The following is a 25,446-nucleotide window of genomic DNA, read 5'->3' as shown; positions in this document are numbered from 1 at the left end:
GTGATCAGCATCACCGGGATACTATGGACACTGTGACTGACGCAGCCTTCTCTATCGTGGTCTGTTAAATGGTGGATGGCATCCCATTTCGAGTGGGCATCGACAACCCTAAGGAAGGCCTGGCGTGTAACCCCACCCACGGGCTGGCCTGGTCACTCCTGGGGAGGAGTGGGGCTGATGGTGGGAGCTTTGATGCTCTTAGCATGGGTACACTGCTCACCATCGAGCCCTGGCCACCACACATAGCTCCTGGCTGAGGGTTCCGACTTGTATAATTTGCTGTAAAACACCCGAAACACACAATTCACCCCCGCCCGGTCCAGGACCGTATTCGTACCCGTGTCCTACACTTCCCCAATCTCACTCGCCGCCTCCTGCTTCCTCAACTGGTGCGTTAACATCCTGCTCGCTTTCTCCCCATACTCATACACCGCCCCTCTCACCCTTCGCCCTACCGCCTTACCCGTGGATAACAACCCAAATTCCATTTGCAGCCTCTGGCGTTCCTTTAACAGTCCTTCCTCCGGGGCCTCTGCATATCTTGCAGGTCAGCTGTTTAGTTCGGGAGTGAGCGCTGGGACCTTAGAATCAGCGCGGGAATTTGAAAAAGCGCGGGAGCTGCGAGGCAGAGGGGACCGTTTAAAAGGTCGCTGCATGGGGTGAGGTAAGTACTGATTAACTTACTTACCTTGCAGGTCAGCTGTTTAGTTCGGGAGTGAGAGCTGGGACCTTAGAATCAGCGCGGGAATTTGAAAAAGCGCGGGAGCTGCGAGGCAGAGGGGACCATTTAAAAGGTCGCTGCCTGGGGTGAGGTAAGTACTGATTAACTTACTTACCTTGCAGGTCAGCTGTTTAGTTCGGGAGTGAGAGCTGGGACCTTAGAATCAGCGCGGGAATTTGAAAAAGCGCGGGAGCTGCGAGGCAGAGGGGACCGTTTAAAAGGTCGCTGCCTGGGGTGAGGTAAGTACTGATTAACTTACTTACCTTGCAGGTCAGCTGTTTAGTTCGGGAGTGAGAGCTGGGACCTTAGAATCAGCGCAGGAATTTGAAAAAGCGCGGGAGCTGCGAGGCAGAGGGGACCGTTTAAAAGGTCGCTGCCTGGGGTGAGGTAAGTACTGATTAACTTACTTACCTTGCAGGTCAGCTGTTTAGTTCGGGAGTGAGAGCTGGGACCTTAGAATCAGCGCGGGAATTTGAAAAAGCGCGGGAGCTGCGAGGCAGAGGGGACCGTTTAAAAGGTCGCTGCCTGGGGTGAGGTAAGTACTGATTAACTTACTTACCTTGCAGGTCAGCTGTTTAGTTCGGGAGTGAGAGCTGGGACCTTAGAATCAGCGCGGGAATTTGAAAAAGCGCGGGAGCTGCGAGGCAGAGGGGACCGTTTAAAAGGTCGCTGCCTGGGGTGAGGTAAGTACTGATTAACTTACTTACCTTGCAGGTCAGCTGTTTAGTTCGGGAGTGAGAGCTGGGACCTTAGAATCAGCGCGGGAATTTGAAAAAGCGCGGGAGTTGTGAGGCAGAGGGGACCGTTTAAAAGGTCGCTGCCTGGGGTGAGGTAAGTACTGATTAACTTACTTACCTTGCAGGTCAGCTGTTTAGTTCGGGAGTGAGAGCTGGGACCTTAGAATCAGCGCGGGAATTTGAAAAAGCGCGGGAGCTGCGAGGCAGAGGGGACCGTTTAAAAGGTTGCTGCCTGGGGTGAGGTAAGTACTGATTAACTTACTTACCTTGCAGGTCAGCTGTTTAGTTCGGGAGTGAGAGCTGGGACCTTAGAATCAGCGCGGGAATTTGAAAAAGCGCGGGAGCTGTGAGGCAGAGGGGACCGTTTAAAAGGTCGCTGCCTGGGGTGAGGTAAGTACTGATTAACTTACTTACCTTGCAGGTCAGCTGTTTAGTTCGGGAGTGAGAGCTGGGACCTTAGAATCAGCGCGGGAATTTGAAAAAGCGCGGGAGCTGCGAGGCAGAGGGGACCGTTTAAAAGGTCGCTGCCTGGGGTGAGGTAAGTACTGATTAACTTACTTACCTTGCAGGTCAGCTGTTTAGTTCGGGAGTGAGAGCTGGGACCTTAGAATCAGCGCGGGAATTTGAAAAAGCGCGGGAGCTGCGAGGCAGAGGGGACCGTTTAAAAGGTCGCTGCCTGGGGTGAGGTAAGTACTGATTAACTTACTTACCTTGCAGGTCAGCTGTTTAGTTCGGGAGTGAGAGCTGGGACCTTAGAATCAGCGCGGGAATTTGAAAAAGCGCGGGAGCTGCGAGGCAGAGGGGACCGTTTAAAAGGTCGCTGCCTGGGGTGAGGTAAGTACTGATTAACTTACTTACCTTGCAGGTCAGCTGTTTAGTTCGGGAGTGAGAGCTGGGACCTTAGAATCAGCGCGGGAATTTGAAAAAGCGCGGGAGCTGCGAGGCAGAGGGGACCGTTTAAAAGGTCGCTGCCTGGGGTGAGGTAAGTACTGATTAACTTACTTACCTTGCAGGTCAGCTGTTTAGTTCGGGAGTGAGAGCTGGGACCTTAGAATCAGCGCGGGAATTTGAAAAAGCGCGGGAGCTGCGAGGCAGAGGGGACCGTTTAAAAGGTCGCTGCCTGGGGTGAGGTAAGTACTGATTAACAACTTACTTACTTTGCAGGCCAAGTCGATTTCAGCAGGAGCGGAGCAGGCTAGTCCATTTCAGTGGGGGCAGTGCGGAAGTGATTTCAGGGAGGTAAGTCTCTCCTTTAAATTTTTTTTTAAAAAAAATTTAGTGTTTAAGGTGGGAACAGGAAGTCAACCCGCGGACTTCTGGGAAGACCCTCACCAATAAATTCTGGTGGAGAGGAAACCCGAGACACTACACCTGTAGTGTCTCCCACCCGCCCTCCTCCTCTAACCTAATAATAGAACCCATTGGTGTGAGGTAAGTACCATATTTTATTATTGTTATTAATATTTTTTTTATATAAAAAAATTTAATTTAGTTGTTAGCCAGATCTTGGTAGAAAGTTAGAGGGATGGCAGGGAAGGGAGTGCAATGTTCCTCCTGCAGGATGTTTGAGGTGAGGGATGCCGTTAGTGTCCCTGCTGATTTTACCTGCAGGAAGTGCTGCCATCTCCAGCTCCTCCAAGACCGAGTTAGGGAACTGGAGCTGGAGTTGGAAGAACTTCGGATCATTCGGGAGGCAGAGGGGGTCATAGATAGCAGCTTCAGGGAATTAGTTACACCAAAGATTGGAGATAGATGGGTAACTGTAAGAGGGACTGGGAAAAAACAGTCAGTGCAGGGATCCCCTGCGGTCGTTCCCCTGAGAAACAAGTATACCGCTTTGGATACTTGTGGGGGGGACGACTTACCAGGGGTAAGCCATGGGGTACGGGCCTCTGGCACAGAGTATGTCCCTGTTGCTCAGAAGGGAAGGGGGGAGAGGAGCAGAGCATTAGTAATTGGGGACTCGATAGTCAGGGGCACCGATAGGAGATTTTGTGGGAGCGTGAGAGACTCACGTTTGGTATGTTGCCTCCCAGGTGCAAGGGTACGTGATGTCTCGGATCGTGTTTTCCGGGTCCTTAAGGGGGAGGGGGAGCAGCCCCAAGTCGTGGTCCACATTGGCACTAACGACATAGGTAGGAAAGGGGATAAGGATGTCAGGCAGGCTTTCAGGGAGCTAGGATGGAAGCTCAGAACTAGAACAAACAGAGTTGTTATCTCTGGGTTGTTGCCCGTGCCACGTGATAGTGAGATGAGGAATAGGGAGAGAGAGCAATTAAACACGTGGCTACAGGGATGGTGCAGGCGGGAGGGATTCAGATTTCTGGATAACTGGGGCTCTTTCTGGGGAAGGTGGGACCTCTACAGACAGGATGGTCTACATCTGAACCTGCGGGGCACAAATATCCTGGGGGGGAGATTTGTTAGTGCTCTTTGGGGGGGTTTAAACTAATGCAGCAGGGGCATGGGAACCTGGATTGTAGTTTTAGGGTAAGGGAGAATGAGAGTATAGAGGTCAGGAGCTCAGATTTGACGTCGCAGGAGGGGGCCAGTGTTCAGGTAGGTGGTTTGAAGTGTGTCTACTTCAATGCCAGGAGTATACGAAATAAGGTAGGGGAACTGGCAGCATGGGTTGGTACCTGGGACTTCGATGTTGTGGCCATTTCGGAGACATGGATAGAGCAGGGACAGGAATGGATGTTGCAGGTTCCGGGGTTTAGGTGTTTTAGTAAGCTCAGAGAAGGAGGCAAAAGAGGGGGAGGTGTGGCGCTGCTAGTCAAGAGCAGTATTACGGTGGCGGAGAGGATGCTAGATGGGGACTCATCTTCCGAGGTAGTATGGGCTGAGGTTAGAAACATGAAAGGAGAGGTCACACTGTTGGGAGTCTTCGATAGGCCTCCAAATAGTTCGAGGGATGTAGAGGAAAGGATGGCGAGGATGATCCTGGATAAGAGCGAAAGTAACAGGGTAGTTATTATGGGAGACTTTAACTTTCCAAATATTGACTGGAAAAGATATAGTTCGAGTACATTAGATGGGTCATTTTTTGTACAGTGTGTGCAGGAGGGTTTCCTGACACAGTTTGTTGACAGGCCAACAAGAGGCGAGGCCACATTGGATTTGGTTTTGGGTAATGAACCAGGCCAGGTGTTGGATTTGGAGGTAGGTGAGCACTTTGGGGACAGTGACCACAATTCGGTGACGTTTACGTTAAGGATGGAAAGGGATAAGTATACACCGCAGGGCAAGAGTTATAGCTGGGGGAAGGGAAATTATGATGCCATTAGACGTGACTTGGGGGGGATAAGGTGGAGAAGTAGGCTGCAAGTGTTGGACACACTGGATAAGTGGAGCTTGTTCAAGGATCAGCTACTGCGTGTTCTTGATAAGTATGTACCGGTCAGGCAGGGAGGAAGGTGCCGAGCGAGGGAACCATGGTTTACCAAAGAAGTGGAATCTCTTGTTAAGAGGAAGAAGGAGGCCTATGTGAAGATGAGGTGTGAAGTTTCAGTTGGGGCGATGGATAGTTACAAGGTAGCGAGGAAGGATCTAAAGAGAGAGCTAAGATGAGCAAGGAGGGGACATGAGAAGTATTTGGCAGGAAGGATCAAGGAAAACCCAAAAGCTTTCTATAGGTATGTCAGGAATAAGCGAATGACTAGGGAAAGAGTAGGACCAGTCAAGGACAGGGATGGGAAGTTGTGTGTAGAGTCTGAAGAGATAGGCGAGATACTAAATGAATATTTTTCGTCAGTATTCACTCAGGAAAAAGATAATGTTGTGGAGGAGAATGCTGAGCTCCAGGTAAATAGATTAGATGGCATTGAGGTACGTAGGGAAGAGATGTTGGCAATTCTGGACAGGCTGAAAATAGATAAGTCCCCGGGACCTGATGGGATTTATCCTAGGATTCTCTGGGAGGCCAGGGAAGAGATTGCTGGACCATTGGCTTTGATTTTTATGTCATCATTGGCTACAGGAATAGTGCCAGAGGACTGGAGGATAACAAATGTGGTCCCTTTGTTCAAAAAGGGGAGCAGAGACAACCCCGGCAACTATAGACCGGTGAGCCTCACGTCTGTAGTGGGTAAAGTCTTGGAGGGGATTATAAGAGACAAGATTTATAATCATCTAGATAGGAATAATATGATCAGGGATAGTCAGCATGGCTTTGTGAAGGGTAGGTCATGCCTCACAAACCTTATCGAGTTCTTTGAGAAGGTGACTGAACAGGTAGACGAGGGTAGAGCAGTTGATGTGGTGTATATGGATTTCAGCAAAGCGTTTGATAAGGTTCCCCACGGTAGGCTATTGCAGAAAATACGGAGGCTGGGGATTGAGGGTGATTTAGAGATGTGGATCAGAAATTGGCTAGCTGAAAGAAGACAGAGGGTGGTGGTTGATGGGAAATGTTCAGAATGGAGTTCAGACACAAGTGGAGTACCACAAGGATCTGTTCTGGGGCCGTTGCTGTTTGTCATTTTTATCAATGACCTAGAGGAAGGCGCAGAAGGGTGGGTGAGTAAATTTGCAGACGATACTAAAGTCGGTGGGGTTGTCGATAGTGTGGAATGAAGTAGCAGGTTACAGAGGGATATAGATAAGCTGCAGAGCTGGGCTGAGAGGTGGCAAATGGAGTTTAATGTAGAGAAGTGTGAGGTGATTCACTTTGGAAGGAATAACAGGAATGTGGAATATTTGGCTAATGGAAAAGTTCTTAAGTGTGGATGAGCAGAGGGATCTAGGTGTCCATGTACATAGATCCCTGAAAGTTGCCACCCAGGTTGATAGGGTGGTGAAGAAGGCCTATGGAGTGTTGGCCTTTATTGGTAGAGGGATTGAGTTCCGGAGTCAGGAGGTCATGTTGCAGCTGTGCAGAACTCTGGTACGGCCGCATTTGGAGTATTGCGTACAGTTCTCGTCACCGCATTATAGGAAGGACGTGGAGGCTTTGGAGCGGGTGCAGAGGAGATTTACCAGGATGTTGCCTGGTATGGAGGGAAAATCTTATGAGGAAAGGCTGATGGACTCGAGGTTGTTTTCGTTGGAGAGAAGAAGGTTAAGAGGAGACTTAATAGAGGCATACAAAATGATTAGGGGGCTGGATAGGGTGGACAGTGAGAGCCTTCTCCCGCGGATGGAAATGGCTGGCACGAGGGGACATAACTTTAAACTGAGGGGTAATAGATATAGGACAGAGGTCAGAGGTAGGTTCTTTACGCAAAGAGTAGTGAGGCCGTGGAATGCCCTACCTGCTACAGTAGTGAACTCGCCAACATTGAGGGCATTTAAAAGTTTATTGGATAAACATATGGATGATAATGGTATAGTGTAGGTTAGATGGCTTTTGTTTCGGTGCAACATCGTGGGCCGAAGGGCCTGTACTGCGCTGTATTGTTCTATGTTCTATCTCCTGTCCACCTGAAGGATTTCCTCCACTTGCCTTTCTATCTCCACCCGCTCCACCTTCTCCCTGTGTGCCCGAATCAAAATAAACTCCCCCCTGACCACTGCTTTCAGTGCCTCCCAGACCGTACCTGCCGAAACCTCCCCATGTCATTGATCTCAACATACCTCCGGATGGCCTTCCTCACTCGCTCACACACCTCTTCCTCCAATCCCACAGCCCCACATCCAGCCTCCATTGCGGGCGCTGAACCCCCCACCCCCACTCACTCATAAATCCACCCAGTGCGGGGTATGATCCGACACCACTATTGCCGAATACTTGACATCTACCACCACTGCCAACAACATCTTATCCAACACGAAAAAATCTATTCGGGAGTACACGTCGTGCACATGGGAGTAAAACGAAAATTCTTTCCCACCTGGCCTCCCAAATCTCCACGGATCTATCCCCCCCCCTCTCTCCACACCGCCATGTGCTCCATGAACCCCCAAAGCTCCTTAGCTGTAGCCAATACCCTCCCTGAACTCGAGCTCGACCGATCCAGTCTCGGATCCAGGACTGTATTAAAGGCACCCACATAATCAGCCGATGAGAGTCCAAGTCCGGAATCTTCCCCAGCACCCACCTCATAAATTCCACATCATTCCAGTTCGGGGCGTAGATGTTTACTAACATCACCGGCATCCCCTCCAATTTCCCGCTTACCTTCCCCCAGGATCCACCACTATAATTACCACCTTGAATGTGACCCGCTTAATGACCAAAATCGCCACCCTTTTTGTTTAAAATCCAACCCCGAATGAAATACTTGCCCAACACATCCCTTCCTCAGCCTAATATGGTCCTCCACCTTCAGGTGTATCTCTTGTAACATGGCCACATCCGCCTTCAATCGCTTGAAGTGTGCGGACACATGGACCCTCTTGACCGGCCAATTCAATTCTCGCACGTTCCACGTATCCAGCCTGGTCGGGGGGGCACCCTGCCCCCACCCCCACCGATCAACCATAGTCCCTCTTGGGCCAGACTCTGGCACGTGTCCCGCATTTCCCCAGGCCCGCCCTCGGGTGCCCACCATCATCGATCCTCCTCCCCTTACACTTTAAATACCCTTTCCCTGTCACAGTACTTCCCCCCCCCTTAAATCCCCCAGCAACAGCCCCTGCCCCCATTCCCCCACTGACTTTTCATTCACCCCCCATTGCGCTTCTGTGAAATAGCTTGCCCCCACCCATGGTGCCTAGTATCCTCCCCCCCACAGATTCCCCTCCCCCCCCACTCAAACATTAGTGCAAACAAACCCAAACCAACCCCTCCCCAAGCCCAAACAAAGAGATCAACCCCCCATCTCTTAACAAAGAACAAATCTGAAGCCGAAAAAGAACGAAATGGCCCCAAACATAAGTTACCAGCAACATCACAGCATCTCCACCAAAGTTCAAAGTCCACCTTCTCCTGCCAGTCCATTGTCCTTAACAAAATCTACTGCCTCCTCCGCCAAACCAAAGCATAATTCCCGGCCTTCATAAGTCACCTACAGACGTGCCGAGTACAGTAACCCAAACTTCACCGCCTTCTTGAAGAGGGCTGCCTTGACCTTGTTAAAGCTCGCTCTCCTATTGGCCAACTCTGCACCTAGGTCCCGGTACACTCGGATTTTGCTGCCCTCCCAAGTGCAGCGCCTCGTCTGCCTGGCCCACCTCATAATTTGCTCCTTGTCCAGGAACCGGTGCAACCGCACCACCATCGCCCTCGGCGGCTTGTTCCCCTGCGACTTCCTCATTAGCGCCCTGTGTGCTCGATCCACCTCAACAACCCTGCAAGCGCACCCTCTCCGAGCAGCTTCTCCAGCATCTTCTCCACATATGCGGCAGCATCGGCTCCTTCACTCCCCTCCGGCAGACCCACGATCCTTATATTTTGCTTTCGTGACCGGTTCTCTAGGTCTTCGACCTTCTACTGAAGTCGCCTCTGCTGATCGCGCATCAGCCCCATCTCAGCTGCCATCGAGGCAAACTGTTCCTCATGTTCCCCAGCCACCTCCTTCATCTTCTGGATCGCCTGACACTGAGCCGCCAGCTTTGTTTCCACGCGGTCGACCACCACCTTGATTGAATCCACCACCCAGGTCAGGTCCTCCAGCCACTCCTTCCGTTGCTGGGTGAACCTCTCGTTCAAGAAGCTCACCAGCTGGTTCGTTGACCTTTGAGCCTGCAGAGCCGCTCCCTGCCCCTCTGCCATCTCCACGTGCGCCGCACCAGCTCCAACCAACTGATTCACTCTTTTGTGACCGGTTCTGTTTCTCAGCTCCATACACCAGGGTCAATCTCTTCCCCTCACTCTCCTGCACCTTTATTCCATCTCACATCCATCTGTTAACCGGGGAAAAGGTAAAAAAAAAAACACCACGCGCGGGACCACCAAATGTGCGATCACTCATTCGATGGTCGCCTCCAGAAGTCGGTTATTACTATTTTAATGGTACATTTTAATCAAATCTATTCCATTATATGTCCACTGCCTCTATTTAATTTACAAGTATTAGAAAAATGTCAATAAATATTTTCTGCTTCAATTCCTCACACATGACGTCAGTAACATGATAGGAAATCTTGTATGAATAATACATTTTGGTTGTTTTTAAAAAATATATTTATTAAGAATTTTTTAGTTCACCCTTACAAACAAACCCCCCCCCCGGCCCCCCGTAACAAAAAGAAAGAAAGCAAGACATGAACATGGTAAATCGATATGATACAGAGCTTTGTACATTGGATTCCTCCCGTACATGCCAGTTAGAACATAGAACATAGAACATAGAACAATACAGCGCAGTACAGGCCCTTCGGCCCACGATGTTGCACCAAAACAAAAGCCATCTAACCTACACTATGCCATTATCATCCATATGTTTATCCAATAAACTTTTAAATGCCCTCAATGTTGGCGAGTTCACTACTGTAGCAGGTAGGGCATTCCATGGCCTCACTACTCTTTGCGTAAAGAACCTACCTCTGACCTCTGTCCTATATCTATTACCCCTCAGTTTAAAGTTATGTCCCCTCGTGCCAGCCATATCCATCCGCGGGAGAAGGCTCTCACTGTCCACCCTATCCAACCCCCTGATCATTTTGTATGCCTCTATTAAGTCTCCTCTTAACCTTCTTCTCTCCAACGAAAACAACCTCAAGTCCATCAGCCTTTCCTCATAAGATTTTCCCTCCATACCAGGCAACATCCTGGTAAATCTCCTCTGCACCCGTTCCAAAGCCTCCACGTCCTTCCTATAATGCGGTGACCAGAACTGTATGCAATACTCCAAATGCGGCCGTACCAGAGTTCTGTACAGCTGCAACATGACCTCCCGACTCCGGAACTCAATCCCTCTACCAATAAAGGCCAACACTCCATAGGCCTTCTTCACAACCCTATCAACCTGGGTGGCAACTTTCAGGGATCTATGTACATGGACACCTAGATCCCTCTGCTCATCCACACTTCCAAGAACTTTACCATTAGCCAAATATTCCGCATTCCTGTTATTCCTTCCAAAGTGAATCACCTCACACTTCTCTACATTAAACTCCATTTGCCACCTCTCAGCCCAGCACTGCAGCTTATCTATATCCCTCTGTAACCTGCTACATCCTTCCACACTATCGACAACACCACCGACTTTAGTATCGTCTGCAAATTTACTCACCCACCCTTCTGCGCCTTCCTCTAGGTCATTGATAAAAATAACAAACAGCAACGGCCCCAGAACAGATCCTTGTGGTACTCCACTTTCCAGTTTTCTGGTTCATTCATGTATTTTCTTGCTCGAATGCCCCCCAAATAAACCCCCCTTCCCCCTCCCTCCCCCCCCCCCAATGAAAGATATCCCCCCTCCCCGCCCCCCCTTCCCCCCTGGGTTGCTGCTGCTGCTGACCGACCTACATCTAACGCTCCGCGAGATAGTCGAGGAACGGTTGCCACCGCCTGTAGAACCCCTGCGCAGATCCTCTCAAGGCAAACTTTATCCTCTCCAACTTGATGAACCCTGCCATATCATTTATCCAGGCCTCCACGCTGGGGGGCTTCGCCTCCTTCCACATTAGCAAGATCCTTCGCCGGGCTACTAGGGACGCAAAGGCCAGAATGCCGGCCTCTTTCACCTCCTGCACTCCCAGCTCGTCCACTACTCCAAATAGTGCTAGCCCCCAGCTTGGCTTGACCCGGACTTTCACCACCTTAGATACTATTCCCACAACTCCCCTCCAGAACCCCTCCAGTGCCGGGCATGACCAAAACATATGGACATGGTTTGCCGGACTTCCTGAGCACCTCCCACATCTGTCCTCCACCCCAAAGAACCTACTCAGCCTCGCCCCCGTCATATGCGCTCTATGAACCACCTTAAATTGTATCAGGCTAAGCCTGGCACACGAAGAAGAGGAATTAACCCTACTTAGGGCATCAGCCCATAGCCCCTCCTTAATCTCCTCCCCCAACTCCTCCCATTTTTCCCTTCAGCTCCTCTACCAAAGCCTCCCCCTCTTTCATCTCCTGGTATATCGCCGAAACCTTGCCCTCTCCGACCCATACACCCGAAATCACCCTATCTTGAATCTCCTGTGCCGGGAGCAACGGGAATTCCCACACCTGTCGCCTCACAAACGCCCTCACTTGCATGTACCTGAAAGCATTTCCCGGGGGTAGCCCAAACTTCTCCTCTAGTGCCGCTAGGCTCGCAAACGTCCCATCAATGAACAGGTCCCCCATTCTTCTAATCCCTGCCCGATACCAGCTCTGAAACCCCTGTCCATCCTCCCTGGGACAAACCGATGGTTATCCCTGATCGGGGACCACACCGAGGCTCCCATTGCACCCCTGTGCCGTCTCCACTGGCCCCAGATGTTTAGCGATGCCGCCACCACCGGACTCGTGGTGTACCTTGTCGGCGAGAGCGGCAGCGGTGCCGTCACCAGCGCCCCCAGGCTCGTTCCTTTGCAGGACGCCATCTGCAACCTCTTCCATGCCACCCCCTCTCCCTCCATCACCCACTTACGGATCATCGCCACATTGGCTGCCCAGTAGTAGCCACCCAGATTCGGCAACGTCAACCCTCCTCTGTCCCTACTGCGCTCCAGAAACCCCCTCCTTACCCTCGGGGTCTTATTCGCCCACACAAACCCCATAATGCTCCTGCCTACCCTCTTAAAAAAGACCTTGGTGATCACGATTGGAAGGCACTGGAACACAAAAAGAAACCTCGGGAGGACCACCATTTTGACCGACTGCACTCTACCCGCTAGCGAGAGCGGCAACATATCCCATCGTTTGAAGCCCTCCTCCATCTGCTCCACCAGCCTCGTCAAATTAAGTTTATGTAGGGCCCCCCAAATCCTAGCTATTTGGATCCCCAAGTACCGAAAGCTCCTTTCCGCCCTCCTCAACGGCAGATCGTCTATCCCCCTTTCCTGGTCTCCTGACTGTACTACAAAGAGCTCACTCTTCCCTACATTGAGCTTATAGCCCAAAAAATCCCCAAACTCCCTTAGAGTCTGCATGACCTCCACCATCCCCTCCACTGGATCCGCCACATACAACAACAGGTCGTCTGCGTAAAGCGACACTCGATGCTCCTCAACACCTCAGACCACCCCCCTCCATTTCCTAGACTCCCTTAATGACATGGCCAAGGATTCAATTGCTAATGCAAACAACAGGGGGCACCCCTGCCTCGTCCCTCGATACAGCCGAAAATACTCCGACCTCCGCCGGTTCGTAACCACACTCGCCACCAGAGCTCTATATAGGAGCTTAACCCAACTAATAAACCCTCCTGCGAACCCAAACCTCCGCAGCACTTCCCAGAGGTACTCCCACTCTACTCGGTCAAAGGCCTTCTCCGCATCCATAGCCGCCACTATCTCCGCCTCTCCCTCCACCGATGGCATCATTATCACGTTTAGGAGCCGCCGCACATTGGTGTTTAGCTGCCTGCCCTTTACAAATCCCGTCTGGTCCTCGTGAATCACCCCCGGGACACAGTCCTCGATCCTCGTAGCCAGCACTTTTGCCAGCAACTTAGCATCCACGTTGAGGAGCGATATCAGCCTGTACAACCCACATTGCAGTGGGTCCTTATCCTGCTTCAGGGTCAAAGAGATCGTCGCCTCAGACATTGTTGGGGGCAGGGTCCCTCCCTCCCTTGCCTCATTAAAAGTCCTTACCAGCAACGGGGCTAACAGGTCTATGTACTTCCTATAGAACTCAACCGGGAACCCATCCGGTCCAGGGGCCTTCCCTGCCTGCAAACTCCCCAGACCTTTAATTAGCTCCTGCAACCCAATTGGTGCCCCCAAACCAGCCACCTCCTGCTCCTCCACCCTCGGGAACCTCAGTTGGTCCAAGAATCGTCGCATCCCCTCTTCCCCCGCTGGGGGCTGGGATCTGTACAGCTCCTCATAGAAGGCCTTGAATGCCTCGTTTACTTTCATCGCACTCCGCACCGTAGCTCCCCTTCCATCCTTGACTCCACCTATCTCCCTCGCTGCCATCTTCTTACGGAGCTGGTGTGCCAGCATCCGGCTCGCCTTCTCCCCATACTCATACGTCGCCCCCTGCGCTTTCCTCCACTGTGCCTCTGCCTTCCCTGTGGTCAACAGGTCGAACTCCGTCTGGAGATTTCGCCTTTCCCTAAGTAGTCCCTCTTCAGGGGCCTCTGCGTATCTCCAGTCCACTCTTAAAATCTCCCCCACTAACCTCTCCCTTTCCCTGCCCTCTCTCTTCTCCCTATGAGCCCTGATGGAGATTAACTCTCCCCTGACCACCGCCTTCAGCACCTCCCATACTACCCCCACCTGCACCTCCCCGTTGTCGTTGGCCTCCAAGTACCTTTCAATGCACCCCCTCACCCTCTCGCACACCGCCTCATCTGCCAGCAGTCCCACATCCAACCGCCACAACGGGCGTTGGTCCCTCTCCTCTCCCAACTCCAGTTCCACCCAGTGCGGGGTGTGATCTGAAATGGCTATGGCCGAGTACTCCGTTCCCTCCACCTTCGGGATCAGCGCCCTGCCCAGAACAAAAAAATCTATCCGGGAGTAGGCTTTGTGCACGTGGGAGAAAAAAGAAAATTCCCTGGCCTGTGGCCTGGCAAACCTCCACGGATCCATTCCCCCCATCTGGTCCATAAACCCCCTAAGCACCTTGGCCACAGCCGGCCTCTTTCCGGTCCTAGATCTGGAGAGATCCAGTGCTGGGTCCAACACCGTGTTGAAATCCCCACCCATTATCAAGCTTCCTACCTCCAGGTCCGGAATGCGCCCCAACATACGCTTCATAAATCCAGCATCGTCCCAGTTCGGGGCGTATACATTTACCAATACCACCCACGTCCCCTGCAACCTACCGCTCACCATCACGTATCGACCTCCATTGTCCACTACAATATTCTTGGCCTCAAATGACACCCGCTTCCCCACCAATATTGCCACCCCTCTGTTCTTCGCATCCAGCCCCGAATGGAATACCTGTCCTACCCATCCCTTTCTTAACCTGACCTGGTCTGCCACCTTCAAATGTGTCTCCTGGAGCATGACCATGTCTGCCTTCAGTCCCTTTAAGTGCGCGAACACTCGGGCCCTCTTTACCGGCCCATTCAGGCCCCTCACATGCCATGTTATCAGCCGGAAGCCGGATTGGGCCCCCCCCCCTAACCCCCCTCCCCCGCCGACTAGCCATCACGTTTTCTAGGCCAGTCCCGTGCCCGCGCCGCCCTCACCCTCCAGTCCCCCAGACCCCCACCCCGACCACCTCTTCTGTGTCCAATTCCCCCTCGGCCAGTGCAGCAGCAACCCTATTTCCCTCCCCCCCGCCCCCGCTAGACCCGAGTCTTTTGCTCCCCCCACAACAACACTCCCGTAAGTCAGCTGGCTCCCGCTGACCCCGGCTTCCCCCGCCATCCCATTGACCCCCCCCCGTGTGGGAATCTCCCCTCCCCAACAATCCGTGTGCGCTCCTCCACTCCCCCCCCCCACTCCCCCTCACCCCCCCCCCCCCCCCCCCCCGCCGTCCTTCCCTAGCGCGGGAAAAAGCCCGCGCTTTCCTGAGCCTGCCCCGCCCCCTCTGACGCAGCTCCTGTCGCGGCCTTATCTCATTTCCCCCATCCCCGAGCCTCCCCTCCCTCCAGCACCAGCGGCCACCTTCACGCACAGTCTTCTCACCCGATCCCTTTCCCCATCCCCATCCATCACCCAACCCGTGGAACATTTCCTGCGCGTGATTAAAACCCTGTGTACAACAAACATCCAACATCCCCCCCACCCCCACAAACCCTCAGTTTGAGTCCAACTTTTCAGTTTGGGTAAAGGTCCAAGCCTCCTCAGGCGTTTCAAAGTAGTGATGTTGATCCTGGAATGTGACCCACAATCACGCTGGCTGCAGCATTCCGAATCTCACTCCCTTCCGATGCAGCACCGCCTTGGTCCAGTTGAAACCCGCTCTCTTCTTTGCCACGTCCGTGCTCCAGTCCGGGTTGATTCGGATCTCCGCATTCTCCCAGCTGCTGCTCCGCTCTTTCTTGGCCCATCTCAAGACCCTCTCCCTGTCCGTGAAACGGTGAAACCTCACCACAATCGCCCTTGGCGGCTCGTTGGCCTTTAGCCTCCTCACCAGCACCCGATGTGCCCCATCCAGCTCCAGAGGCCTCGGAGGGGCCTCCGCACCCATCAGCGACTCAAGCATCGAGCTCACATATGCCCCGGCATCGGCCCCCTCCACTCCTTCAGGGAGACCCAGGATCCGAAGATTCTTTCTCCTCGACCTGTTCTCCAGGTCTTTGAATTTTTCTGCCCACCTTTTGTGCAGCGCCTCGTGCCTCTCCAACTTCACCGCCAGGCCCAAGATCTCATCCTCGTTCTCATCGACTTTTTTCTACACCTCCTGGATCTTTACCTCGTGGGCCTTCTGGGTCATCCCTAATCCTTCGATCGCCGACAGCATAGGCGCCAGCATCTCTTTCCGCAGCTTCTCAAAACAGCGCTTGATAAACTCTTGCAGCTCCAGCCCGCATTCCACTTTATCTCCGGCCGCCGCCATCTTGTTTTTCTTCCCTCGCTTCCCTCGCTGCTCCAACGCCGCTTTTTTAGCCGTTCCACTTCTTGTCCGTTCCATATACAGTGAAGGGGGACCTTGCTCTCACCTTCCCACATGGGACGTCTTCGAAAAATTCCTGTTGGGGCTCCTCTGGAGAGCCCAAAAGTCCGTAATCGCGGGAGCTGCCGAAACGTGCGGCTTAGCTCCGCATCGCCGCAACCGGAAGTCATACATTTTGGTTGTTAAAAGTTGGATTTTAAAAAAGGAATGAGCCTGTATTACAACGATAGAAAGTTAAAATAACAACAGCTCTTATATATTCAGGGCACACTGATTTACGTGCACACAAGACAAAAATAATTAATTTATGTTGTGACCTTAAGAGTGCATTCTGTATACCAAGTATAAGCAAGTATATCTCCTGAAAATTTTGAGAAGCAATTTTGGAACTTCAAAGAATTAGAATTACAATGCACAGCAGAGAAAAGTGTAATTTGGCCCAACTGATTAATGTAGATGCTAATGTAGTACACAAGCTTCCTCCTCCAACTTTTTATCCAGCCCTGTCAGCAAAACTCTATTTCTTTCTCACTCATGTTTATCTAACTTCAACTTCAATGTGTCTTTACTATTCATCGCAACTACTCCTTGTGGCAATATGTTCCAAGTTCCTACTACTCCGAGTAGAGATTTCCTATTGTAGTTATTTGGGACTATCTTATTTTTAAAAACGTTTTCCAATTAAGGGGCAATTTAGTATGGTCAATCCACCTACCCTCAACCTCTTTTAACCACTGCGCCACCGTGCTGCCCTCAGGGGACTATTTTATATTTATAGACACAAATTTTGGTCTCTTCCACAAATGGAAACATCTTCTCCACACTAACCCTATCAAGCAAGCTTTGCACAATGTTAAAGACCTCTATAGACTCTATCCTCAGCATTCTCTCTTTTTTTAGGAAACATTTTAGTGAGGCGTTTATAATTTAACATACTAACATTCTAAATAACAGAACGGTCCGACATACGCAAAAACCCCACCGTGCCCAACTTCCCCCTGCCTTAACTCCTAGCTACCCATCTATTAGATTCCCTGCCCTTATTCTCCACCTCCATGCCTCCTCTTCCCCCCCCCCCCCCACTTCTGCTGACGGTTAGTTTTCCTTAAAGAAGTTGATGAACGGCTGCCACCTCCGAGCGAACCCCTGTAATGGACCCTGATACGCAATCAATACGCTTGAGTCCGCGTGGAGTCATATCGATTCAGCTTTAATCAGATAGAACTGTACCTGGCAGCGAAGTTACAGAAGTGAAGGCTGCTGGGACGGCATTGGTTCTTATACCCCGCCTCTCAGGGCGGGGCTATGTACATTGCCCAATGGTAGACCCCGCGGTCTAGCCAATGGTTATTCCTCTCTCTGGTACCGCAATACCTGGTATTACCACATTCACCCCCTGTTAAAAAAAGAGTCGGCAGGGTGATGGCCAGTATTACTGTCGCCTTTTCATGGTAGGACCAGGTATTGCAGGTACCATGCTATCGAGGGTTACAGAGAAAGATCTTGCGTTGTTAATTTTCCTCATGGTGCTGCAATCAGACGATCGGGCGGCCTGGTCGTCCTACTGGAGCGTCTAAGTGTCGGCAGCGATCCTGGTGAGGGCCCCGGCAGTAGTGTCTTCCTCCCAGGCAGTTTCGTCACCCCTAGGCGACGCTGTAAGGTTGAAAAATGGGCAGAAGGAAGGGGTGTCTGTAGGGGGCATTGGTGCCTGCTCGGCTCTGGGTCGGGGTTCTGGCGGCAGTACTGACCCTCCTGTCAGGTACGGAGGGGGGGGTGGCAGTGGCTCGGGCGCGCGTGGTGCTCCGGCGGGCGCCAGGTCCCGGAGGGAGACCGTATCTTGGCGACCGTCGGGGAACGCTACGTAGGCGTACTGGGGGTTGGCATGCAGCAGGTGGACCCTTTCGACCAGCGGGTCCGACTTGTGCGCCCTCGCATGTTTCCGCAGCAGGACGGGTCCGGGTATTGCTAGCCAGGTTGGGAGTGAGGTCCCAGAGGAGGACTTCCTGGGGAAAACAAGGAGGCGTTCATGAGGTGTCTGGTTCGTGGTAGTACATAGCAGTGACCGAATGGAGTGCAGGGCCACTGGGAGGACTTCTTGCCAGTGGGAGACTGGGAGATTCCTGGACCGAAGGGCCAGCAGGACGGTCTTCCAGACCATTCTGTTCTCCCTTTCTACCTGCCCGTTTCCCCGGGGGTTGTAGCTGGTCGTCCTGCTCGAGGCGATGCCTTTGCTAAGCAGGAACTGGCGCAGCTCGTCGCTCATAAAGGAGGACCCCCTATCACTGTGGATGTATGCGGGGAAACCGAACAGTGTAAAAATAGTTTGGAGTGCCTTGATGACGGTGGTTGTGGTCATGTCCGGGCAGGGGATGGCGAATGGGAACCGGGAGTGCTCATCAATCACGTTCAGGAGATACGTGTTGCGGTCGGTGGAGGGGAGGGAGCCTTTGAAGTCCATGCTGAGGTGTTCAAAGGGACAGGAAGCCTTTATCAGGTGCGCCCTCTCTGGTCGGTAGAAGTGCGGTTTGCACTCCGCGCAGATTTGGCAGTCCCTGGTGACAGTCCTGACCTCCTCGATGGAGTAAGGCAAGTTTCGGGACATAACAAAATGGAAGAACCGGGTAACTCCCGGGTGGCAGAGGTCCTCGTGGAGGGCTCGGAGGCGGTCTACTTGTGCGGTGGCACAAGTGCCGCGGGATAGGGCATCAGGAGGCTCGTTCAGCTTCCCGGGACGATACAAGATCTCGTAATTGAAGGTGGAGAGTTCGATCCTCCACTGCAAGATCTTGTCGTTCTTAATCTTGCCCCGCTGTGCATTATTGAACATGAAGGCCACCGACGGTTGGTCCGTGAGGAGAGTGAATCTCCTGCCGGCCAGGTAATGCCTCCAGTGCCGCACAGCTTCCACTATGGCCCGGGCCTCCTTTTCGACCGAGAAGTGGCGAATTTCGGAGGCATGGAGAGTGCGGGAGAAGAAAGCCACGGGCCTGCCTGCTTGGTTGAGGGTGGCGGCCAGAGCCACGTCAGACGCGTCGCTCTCGACCTGGAAGGGGAGGGACTCGTCGATGGCGCGCATTGTGGCTTTTGCGATGTCCGCTTTGATGCGGCAGAAGGCATGGCGGGCCTCCGTCGACAGGGGGAAGGTCGTGGATTGGATTAGGGGTCGAGCCTTGTCGGCGTAATTAGGGACCCATTGTGCATGGTAGCTAAAGAAGCCGAGGCAGCGCTTTAGGGCCTTGGGGCAGTGAGGGAGGGGGAACTCCATAAGGGGGCGCATGCGTTCGGGGTCGGGGCCTATGACTCCATTTCGCACTACGTAGCCTAGGATGGCTAGACGGTCGGTGCTAAACACGCACTTCTCCTTATTGTAGGTCAGATTCAGGAGGTGCGCGGTCTAGAGAAATTTACGGAGGTTGGTGTCGTGGTCCTGCTGGTCATGGCCGCAGATGGTGACGTTGTCAAAATACGGGAAAGTTGTGTGTAAGCCGTACCGGTCAACCATTCGGTCCATCTCACGCTGGAAGACCGAGACCCCGTTTGTGGCACCGAAGGGAACCCTTAAAAAGTGGTAGAGCCGCCCATCTGCTTCGAAGGCAGTGTACTGGCGGTCGCTATTACGGAGGGGTAGCTGGTGGAAGGCAGACTTGAGATCCACCGTGGAGAAGACCTTGTATTGCGCGATCCTGTTTACCAGGTCAGCAATATGGGGGAGGGGGTACGCGTCCAGTTGCGTAAACCGGTTGATGGTCTGGCTATAGTCGATGACCATCCTATGCTTCTCCCCGGTCTTAACCATCACTACTTGAGCCCTCCAGGGGCTGTTGCTCGCTTCGATGACCCCTTCCTTCAGCAGCCTCTGGACCTCGGACCTGATGAAGGTCCGGTCCTGGGCACTGTACCGTCTGCTCCTGGTGGCGACGGGTTTGCAATCCGGGGTGAGGTTCGCAAACAGGGAAGGCGGGTCGACCTTAAGGGTCGCGAGGCCGCAAACCATAAGGGGGGGTATAGGGCCGCCGAGTTTAAAAGTAAGGCTTTGTAGGTGGCACTGGAAATCCAGTCCCAGAAGGGTGGCTGCGCAGAGGTGCGGCAGCATGTATAGGCGGAAATTGCGGAATTCCCTGCCTTGGACGGTGAGGTTCGCGAGGCAGAACTCTTTTATCTGCACCGCGTGTGACCCAGAGGCCAGGGAGATCCTTTGTTGGGTGGGGTAGGTGACCAGAGAACAGCGCCTTACCGTGTCGGGGTGGACAAAACTCTCCGTGCTCCCGGAGTCGATGGGGCATGACGTCACGTGGCCGTTGATGCCGATCGTCGTGGTGGCCTTTGCTAGCATTCGGGGCCGACTCTGGTCCAGGGTGACGGAGGCCAGCGGCAGCAAGGAGTGAAGATCGGGCAGTGCATCGTCAGCCGTGTTGGGGCTTGAGGCCCCATCCAAGATGGCGCCTCAATGGATCGCTAATGGAGTCCGGGGACTCTGAGGAAGGCGGCAGGGAGAAACAAAATGGCGGCGGGGAGGCCAGCTGCAACAAAGGGTCTTGGTCGGGCAGTGCGTAGCACGCTGCTCCAGCTTGGCAGAGGCCAGCTGCAACACAGGGTTTTGGTCGGGCGGCGCGTAGCCAGTCGCGCTGGGGGCTTGAGGCCCCATCCAAGTTGGCGCCGGCCAGGGATCGCATGTGGAGTCCGGGGACTCGGAAGATGGCGGCGGGGAGGAGCAACCTGGTGGCGCACGCTGCTCCAGTGTGGCGGAGGCCAGCTGCAACAAAGAGTTTTGGTCGGGCGGCGCGTAGCCAGCCGCGCTGGGGGCTTGGGGCCCCATCCAAGATGGCGCCGGCCATGGATCGCACGTGGAATCCGGGGACTCGGACGATGGTGGCGGGGAGGAGCAAACTGGCGGCGCACGCTGCTCCAGCGTGGCGGAGGCCAGCTGCAACAAAGGGATTTGGTCGGGCGGCGCGTAGCCAGCCGCGCTGGGGGCTTGAGGCCCCATCCAAGTTGGCGCCGGCCAGGGATCGCCCATGGAGTTCGGGGACGGAGACCCCGACGATTGGACCGGCAAGGGACAGAATGGCTGTGCGTACTCCTCCAGCATGGTTGCCGGAGGGGGAAAGAATGGCTGCGGCTGCGACGCTGCCTGGCGGGGCAAAGGCTGCGGTGCGCGTTGGGCCAGCGGTGCTGGGAAAGGGGAGTGCGGCGGTGGGCCTGGGACGGTCGGGATGTGGAAGAACGGCTGTGGTTGCGGCTGGAGGAATGGCTGAGGGTAGTCGTTGGATACCACGTTCAACACGCGGGCGAGGCAGACCGCGGCATAGTGGCCTTTCTTGCCACACCCTTCGCAGGTGACGGTGCGGGCCAGGCAGCGCGCGCGGGTGATTCGCCTGGCCGCAGAAGAAGCAGCGTTGGCCAGTGGCGGTAGCCTTGCCGCGCAGGCCTGCGGAGTTAGCGGGTAAGTCCAGGGGTTAGGCAGGTAAGTTTGGGGGGCTGCCGCGGCGGGGTGCCACGCAGCCCAGGGGGGCGCGGTGCGCGCCGGGGCGTACGCAAGGGCGTTCTTGTACGCCACGTCCATGGACCCTGCCAGGGCCCGGGCCTCGGTGAGGCCCAGCGTCTCCATTTCGAGCAGCCTTCGGCGAATGTCGGGGGAGATCATACCTGCCACAAAAGCGTCTCGAATTAAAAGTTCGGAGTGCTCGTTCGCCGTCACCGCTGGGCAGCCGCAGTTTTGGCCCAGCACGATCAGTGCCCTGTAGAAATCTTCTAGCGTCTCATCTGGGCTCTGCTGTCTTGTTGCCAGCAGGTGACGGGCGTAGACCTGATTAAGTGGACGAATGTAGTGTCCTTCCAGCAGTTCCATGGCTTTATCATAGTTCGCCGCCCCTTCGATAAGGGGGTAGATCGCCGGGCTGACCCGCGAGCGTAGGAGGTACATTTTCTGCCTTTCCGTGGTGGTGTCGGCAGCCGTCTCGAGGTAGCTCTGGAAGCATGCCAGCCAATGCTTAAAAATCTCGGTAGAATCTTCTGCGTGCGGGCTGAGCTGAAGGCACGTCGGCTTGATGCGGAGATCCATCCTTCAGAAGTACTTATCTGATTAAATTGATACGCAATCAATACGCTTGAGTCCACGTGGAGTCATATTGATTCAGCTTTAATCAGATAGAAGTGTACCCAGCAGCGAAGTTACAGAAGTGAAGGCTGCTGGGATGGCATTGGTTCTTATACCCCGCCTCTCAGGGCGGGGCTATGTACATTGCCCAATGGTAGACCCCGCGGTCTAGCCAATGGTCATTCCTCTCTCTGGTACCGCAATACCTGGTATTACCACAAACCCCTTAAGGCAAACTTAATCTTCTCTAGCCTGAGAAACTCAGTCATGTCACTCACCCACACCCCCGACTTTGGAGGCTCCAAGTCCCTCCATCCCAGCAAAATCCGTCTCCGGGCCACAGGGAGGCAAAGGCCAAAATGTCGGCTTCTCTCTCCGACAAAGTCCCGTACCTGCAGGTACCGAAATCCGTTCCCACCCGGTGACTCAAACTCCTCCTCCAGCTCCTCCAGTCTCTGGAAACCCTCCTCAATGAAGAGATCCCCAAATCTCTCAATCCCTGTCCACGGCCACCTCCTATAGCCCCCATCCAGCCCCCACTGGAGCGAACACATGATTGTTACAGATCGGTGACCACACTGACGCCCCCACCAGTCTCATAGGCTGCCTCCATTGCCCCCACACTCTCAGAGCTGCCTGGGCACACAAGCCCACTGGGCTTGTGGAGTACCGAGCCAGTGAGAATGGCAGAGGTGCCATTAACAGAGCCTCCGGACTCGTGCCCTTGCAAGATTCCGCCTCTACCTGCCCCCACACCGACCCCTCCCCCACTACCCACTTCCTAACCATCGGAATATTAGCCGCCCAGTAGTAATTAATAAAGTTTGGAAGGGTCAAACCTCCCTCCCCGCGCCTCCGCTCAAGAAGGACCTTCTTCACCCTCGGGGCTTTCCCAGCCCATATAAAACCCGAGATCGCCGCGTTCATTTTCCTAAAAAATTGCCTTGGGGATAAAGATTGGGAGACACTGAAACACAAACAGCAATCTCGGGGGGACTGTCATTTTCACAGTCTGTGCCCTCCCCGCCAATGACCGTGGGAGCATGTCCCATCTACGGAAGTCCCCTTTCATTTGCTCAATCACCCTGGCCAAATTTAGTTTATGAAGCTAACCCCAGTCCCTTGCCACCTGAATCCCCAAATACCTAAAGCCCCTTTCCACCACTTTGAACGCCATCCCCCTCCTCCTCTCCTGCCCTCTTGCCTGGATCACAAATCTTGCTCATGTTTAGTTTGTAGCTTGAGAACCAGCTGAATTTCTCCAGTATTCCCAAAATTCCTGCAATCCCCCCCCCACAACAGGTCTGTTATATTCAGGTGCAAATCATCCGCATAGAGCGAGATCCTATGCGCCACCCCCCTCTCACTATCCCCTGCCAAATGTTCGATGCCCTCAGCGCCATTGCCAAAGGCTCAATGGCCAGGACAAACAGTAGTGGGGAAAGTGGGCACCCCTGCCTTGTCCCCCTGCATAGACTAAAATACTCTGACAGGACCCGGTTGGTCCTTACATTCACCACTGGTGCCTGATATAGCAACCGGACCCAATCCACGAATCCCTGTCCGAACCCGAACCTTCCCAGGACATCCCACTGGTACCTCCAATCCCCATGATCAAAGGCCTTCTCTGCATCCATGGCCACCACCACCTCGACCTCACGCCCCTCCGCAGGCATCATTGTTACATTTAGGAGCTGTCTAATATTGGACGTCAGGTGTCATCCCTTCACAAATCCCATCTGGTCCTCCCCCATTACCTCCGGGACACAATCCTCTATGCGCATGGCCAAGATCTTTGCCAGCAATTTAGCATCCACATTCAGCAGGGAGATTGGTCTATACAGCTCTCCGGAAAACTTATCCCGCTTCAAAATAAGGGAGATCAATGCCTGCTATAATGTTGGGGGGAGCACTCCCAGCTCCTTAGATATCTTAAAAGCCTTTAACAGGTGCGACCCTAGCAACCCGGAAAACTTTTTATATAACTCAACTGGGTATCTGTCAGGTCCCGGGGCCTTACCCGATTGTATCGCCCCCAACCCGTCTATAACATCCCCAAGCCCAATTGGGGCTCCCAAATCCTCCACCAACTCCTCATCTATCCTCGGGAACTCCAGCCCCCCCAGAAATCATTTCATACCCTCCTCCCGGGCTGGGGGTTCTGATTTATACAATCTGCTGTAAAATTCCCGAAACACATCATTCACACCCGCCGGATCCAAAACCAACTTCCCTCCTGCATCTTTTACTTTCCCAATCTCTCTTGCTGCCTCCTGTTTCCTCAGCTGGTGCTGCTTTTTTCTCATATTTATACACCGCCCCCTTCACCCTTCTCAGCTGTCCCTCCGCCTTACCTGTGGACTGGAGCCTAAATTCCAGCTGCAGTCTCTGATGCTCCTTCAAAAGCCCGTCATCCGGAGACTCCGCATATCCCCTGTCCACCTGTAAAATTTCACCTACCAGCCTGTCCAACTCCGCCCGTTCAGTCTTCTCCATATGTGCCCAAATTGAGATGAGTTCTCCGCTATTAACTGCCTTCAGTGCCTCCCAAACCACCGCCACCGGAACCTCACCTCTGTCATTGATCTTTATATATCCCTGAATGGCCTCCCTCACCCGCTCACACACCTCCTCCTCTGCTAACAGTCCCATATCCAACCTAAATTGCGGCCGCTGGGTCTTTCCTTTGTTGACTTGCAGGTCTACCCAGTGCGGGGCATGGTCTGACACCACACTTGCTGAATATTCAGCATCCACCACCTTTGCCTGCAGCGTTTTGTCCAACACAAAGAAGTCTATCCAGGAATATACCTTGTGTACATGGGAGTAGAATGAAACTCCTTACTCCTTGGCCTCCCAAATCTCCATGGATCCACCACCCAATGTGCTCCATATACACCCGCAGCTCCTTTGCCATAGCTGATACCTTCCCAGACCTGGCACTCGACTGATCCAGCCTCGGATCCAGGGCTGTGTTGAAATCTCCCCCCATAATCAGTCGATGTGAATCCAGGTCTGGGATCTTACCCAACACCCATCTGACAAACCCAACATCGTCCCAGTTTGGGGCATATACATTTATCAATACCAGGGCCATTCCCTCCAACTTCCCACTAACCATAACATATCTACCCCCCGGGTCCGCCTCTATCTTCCCCACCTCGAACGCCACCCATTTATTGACCAGGATTGTACCCCCCCCTCGATTTAAAGTCTAATCCCGAATGAAACACCTGCCCAACCCATCCCTTCCTCAACCTAATCTGGTCCTCCACCTTCACATGTGTCTCCTGCAATATGACCACGTCTGCCTTCAGTTGCCTCAAGTGCGCGA

At 53.4% G+C, this 25,446-nt stretch overlaps 1 protein-coding gene across 1 annotated transcript in view; it reads left to right on the top strand.

The window, feature by feature from the left end:
* The window catches only part of LOC140421817 (4F2 cell-surface antigen heavy chain-like), a 156,054-nt gene that overhangs the window by 46,574 nt on the left and 84,034 nt on the right, over nt 1-25,446 (top strand). The window lies entirely within an intron of this gene.

The sequence above is a fragment of the Scyliorhinus torazame genome, chromosome 1, assembly GCF_047496885.1.
Source record: "Scyliorhinus torazame isolate Kashiwa2021f chromosome 1, sScyTor2.1, whole genome shotgun sequence".
Lineage (NCBI taxonomy): Eukaryota > Metazoa > Chordata > Chondrichthyes > Carcharhiniformes > Scyliorhinidae > Scyliorhinus > Scyliorhinus torazame.
Note: the sequence above shows the minus strand (reverse complement) of the source record. Positions and strands in the feature narration are given on the sequence as shown.